Source organism: Aegilops tauschii, chromosome 1, assembly GCF_002575655.3.
Source record: "Aegilops tauschii subsp. strangulata cultivar AL8/78 chromosome 1, Aet v6.0, whole genome shotgun sequence".
Lineage (NCBI taxonomy): Eukaryota > Viridiplantae > Streptophyta > Magnoliopsida > Poales > Poaceae > Aegilops > Aegilops tauschii.
In genome coordinates this window covers 57,658,428-57,663,227 of record NC_053035.3, presented here as the reverse complement: position 1 = coordinate 57,663,227, position 4,800 = coordinate 57,658,428, and the positions used below count along the sequence as shown (strand labels likewise).

At 39.1% G+C, this 4,800-nt stretch overlaps 1 long non-coding RNA gene across 1 annotated transcript; it reads left to right on the top strand.

Moving 5' to 3' along the window:
* The first annotated feature begins 800 nt into the window (after positions 1–800).
* Positions 801–1,868, top strand: LOC109734107 (uncharacterized). The gene is made up of 5 exons (XR_002225790.4): positions 801–877; positions 964–1,011; positions 1,212–1,256; positions 1,465–1,509; positions 1,590–1,868. It is a non-coding gene; the product is annotated as an uncharacterized lncRNA (long non-coding RNA).
* Positions 1,869–4,800: the final 2,932 nt, after the last annotated feature.

Genomic DNA, 4,800 nt, shown 5'->3' with positions numbered 1-4,800 from the left:
ACACTCAACCAGACTCTTGCGAGACATTATTCGCAAAAAAAAGACTCTTGCGAGACATTCACACATTGAGTGGATTCATCCGTACATATCGTGTTGTTTTCTAGTAATATATATTTTTGTGCATTTTTCATTAACATATATAGTTTGGGCAGATACATGTTTTTTAGGTGAGCTACTGCGGATATTTATTTTTTTGCGGGTTGAACTATTGCAGATACTAGCCAGCCTGAACCATGTACAAGCGGACCACAACATATGTCACTTGACAGGAGAATAGTATATTTTCTCTATGTTTAGCCATGTTCAGGGAACTGAACTTTAGGGTGCATTACTGAGAGGTAGAAACAACATCTAAATCTACTTTCGAATAATTATCCATTTACTGTGCGTATGTAGCTAGGTTGCTCATAGGTTGTTCGTGCCTTTTGGTCTGTTTGGACTTCATCCAGTTTCACTTATTTCCATCTGAACCGCTGTTCTGTTATAATTATAAATAATAATGGAACCCAGCTCCCATTTGGTAGGCATATGCAAAAAAAAATCCCTGTAACTCTGAACTGCTTATGTGATATATGTATAGACTGGGCAAAAATCCTGGTCAAATTGAAGATTTAATGACAGTGGCACTCGTATGAATTTATGCATGTATACATCAGTCTAATTAATCAGTTTTATAAATAGATCATATATAATATTTCCTCAAGAGATGTCATGATCGTCCTAATTAAATGCAATTTCTAGGTTTTTTCATGCGTAAGCCTATAAGAAGCGAACTTTTGTCAAGCATTTGGCAATCCACAGCTCAAACTTGCTGAACACGCCTAGTTAGGGATCAAGGCCTCTCTTACTCCAAACAACATGCCGCCCAAGTCGAAGGGTGAGCTAGCTAGTTAACCTCCAGATATCATAGTTTCGTTCATTAACCAATTAAATTAAAGTTTATATCTTTTTATTGCCATGCAGCGCCGAGTAATAGAGGTCCTATGCCTGGACTGGAAACTTATGCGCAAGGTTCTCATCGACTCTATCTTCATCGCAGCCTCTCCAAATTTAGCCTTATGTTACATTGAAAAGCATAACTGATCTCCTAACATCTTAATCACATGCATGAATGCAAACTGATTGCTTTTCATATCCATGTAGTACTAGTGTTTGATTGATTTTCATATCCGTGTAGTACTAGTGTTTGATTGATTGATATTGCCGTGCAGGGAAACCACCAGCGCCTGTGCAGAAACCACCTGCTTCTAATGGTGGTTAGTAGTACTCCAGCACTCGAGATTACATTACTTTAGTCTCTAAGTAAGAGTAGTAGCTACTGAGCTAACGTACCGATCGTCGTGTGCATGCATGCATGCACCGTCGTCGATGTGGGCCTACCTTTTTGATCTAGCTTCTTTTCCTCGTTCTCCAAAAGATTTATGTTGCACTTTCTCTTGACATGACCAATTGTTGTGCGTGCAGAAAAGAAGAAAGATAAAGCACTAAGGAACAAGCCGGATAAAAATGGTAGATATATATATTCGTCTGCATATAATTCATGTGGCGCTGCAGAAACCTGACATACAGAAAATTTATTTTAATTTCAGGCAAGGATACAAGTACTTCCAATTAATCGGCAATTCAGGATCCAGATATAAAATAATTCTCTTGTTTGGATTGATCGATGCCGAAGAAGAATGATATGAGAATCTACTGCAGACTTGCTAGTATTTATTAGTAAATGTTAAGAGGTGGAAAGGAAATATGGATCAATCTAGTGTTAGTAGTTTGTACGTGCTTGCTTGGTGCATTTGTACACTGTCCTAAGTTCATATGTTGGTCTTGTATTCACATGTATTAATAAATTGGGATTGTATTGAGTTTTATCTTCTTTTTTGGCGTGGAGTTTATTTTATCCTTTTTTTGTTAAAACCTGTGAATTTTATCTTGAGCGGTATCAGTCTGGATCTTTGACAAACTCTGCATAACATGAATAAATATTCTATCACATCATGAGTTCTCACGAATTGAATACACTTTCTGGAATTTTATGTAATTAACTAGGCAATTACCCGCAAAAAAAGGCAATTGCCTCATGCATTGCAATAGACGCTTGAACATCAGCGGCACTAAAATTTTAATTACTAGTTTTGTACACAATAGCCACGATTTACCTATAGTTTTATCATTAATATGATTGTGTGGCTGACAGATAGACTTCAATTGCCGCTTGAACCATCACTTATTGGCTTAGCAAGGAAAACATGACTTTATTTGTTAAGCCAATATGATGTGGGGCAAGTTGAGATGGTTTACAGGACAACCAGTGAGGAAAAACCAATGATTGTGGCGGGGGCGGCGGGGGGGGGGGGGGGGGGGGGGTCAAAGGTGAGAGGGGTGAGGGGGATACCCATAGGTCCGGTGAAGGAAGGAGCGAAAGAGGGAACACTATTACAAAATAATATTACCAAGGTTTTTTCGGTTGGAGAATATGTTAGTGCACACCGATTACCAGTAATAGCAGTCAAAATAATGCCCTGAATTATTAAATAAAATTTTAAATTTTGACAACATTTGATCTCTTTCTTTTAATCTAAGCAAACTTTGCCAAAATCGGTGGGGGTACAGGAGGTGCCCTGTAGAGCCGTCACCCAAGAAAAGAAACCCGTGAGTAATACCACAACAAATTACTTCACAATGTAAGCATATGTTCTGTCGCTTGGTGCCTTTCTAATATATAGTCACAATCTTTTACTATGATGAATATACCATATAGGTACAATGTTTACACATTTTGCACTAGTGCAAGTCTAACTCATTTTCCGCTAATTCACTTGTCAATATTTATCATTGACACTACTACTTTAGTATTTGTCCCGTATCCAGTGAAAATTATTTTTTCCTCGATAAAGGTCATTTTTATTAACACGAAATGTAGCCCTAAGGGGATACTACACATGATGGGCAACCACACGACCTCGGCAAGACTACGGTGGAAAGCACATTTATTCACCCGGACGCCGCTCCCACCACCACAACGACGCACCACAGTAGACAAACCCTAACCCTACCTACTAGGCCAGAACAGAAGAACGGGATCTCCCCTCCCTCCTGCCGTCGGAGTGCCAAGCGGAGGGAGAGGGACCGGCGCCCTCGCCAGCGGAGATCGGGTATGGAAGTTGGTCACCGCCTGTCTCCTGAGAGAATAGACAGGGCGAAAACTCAACGGGGGAGTTAAACCACTATGGCCTTGTAAAGGGATATTAACGTTTGATACCTTTCTACTATATAATCCCAATCTTTTGCTGTGATGAATATACCATATAGTTGCAATGGTTACACAGTTTGGACTAGTGCAAGTCTAACTCATTTTTCGCTAATTCACTTTCCCATATTTCTTATTGACACTACTACTTTATTATGTGCCACATATATGTGAAAATACATTTTTCTTGATAAAGAGTGCTTTTGTTAACTCAAGATGTAGCATTAGGGGGATGCTATGCATGATGCATGGACAACCACCTGGCCACTGCATAACTACGATGGAAATGTGAAAAATACAGTTTCTTGATAAAGAGTGCTTTTATTAACTCAAAATGTAGCATTAGGGGGATGCTATGAATGATGCATGGACAACCACCTGGCCTCTCCATAACTACGATGGAAAGCACATTATGGTTGAAAATTCAGTTACCATATATAATGTGCCTTCAATCGTAGTTATGCAGTGGTCAGGTGGTTGTCCATGCATCATGCATAGCACCCCTAATGCTACATTTTGAGTTAATAAAAGCACTCTTTATCAAGAAAAATGTATTTTTCATATATACGGTTCATTTTTTCCGTTTCAATAATGCGACATGGTCGAGTCAATGCATGCTTTGTCGGACTGGGAACCATCATATCCACTTGTCCATGGATCAATGGATTAAATACTGATTTGCATACCTGTTTTTCTACTGTAACAGTAATCAAGCCAATAATAATAAGATTTCTCTGTCATTGGCAATCTTTGTCCCATTAACTGATCTCAGTTGAACGTTCTGTGCTGAGCTGATTGTGATTTCACTCGCTGACTTCATACTCCGCGGCTGTGCACACGTACACACGTCCAAATAGATACATATACATTCCACCTGGTTTTACGTCCCTAAGTTGTAGAGGCCACTTAGAAAACTCCATCTTCTCACGTTCAATTGGAATGTATATCAATTTGGACGTGTGTACGTGTGCACAGCCGTGAAGTACGAAGTCAGGGAGTGAAATCACAACCAGCTCAGCACAGAAAGTTCAGCTGAGATCAATTAATGGGGCAAAGATTGCCAATGACCGAGAAATCTTATTATTATTGGCTTGATTATTATTACAGTAGAAAAACAGGTATGCAAATCAGTATTTATTCCATTGATCCATGGACAAGTGGATGGTTCCCTGTCCGACAAAGCATGCATTGACTCGATCATGTCGCATTATTGAAATGAAAAAAAAAATGAACCGTAATAATAAGTTGTACTCACTCCGTTCCTAAATATAAGTCTTTGTGAAGATTTCACTACAAACTACATACGGATGTATATAGACATATTTTAGAGTGTAGATTCACTCATTTTGCTCCATATGTAATCCATAATGGAATCTCTTAAAAGACTTATATTTAGAAACGGAGGGAGTAGAGGTCACATGTATGCAACTAATCAAGGAGTCATCGACCACTCGCATTCTAGGGAACGTTCTGCCGAGCATACTATTACTTCTCGTCTTCTAAGACACCAAATACTACATAGAAAGGGAGTTGATGGATATAGAGGTTGTGGC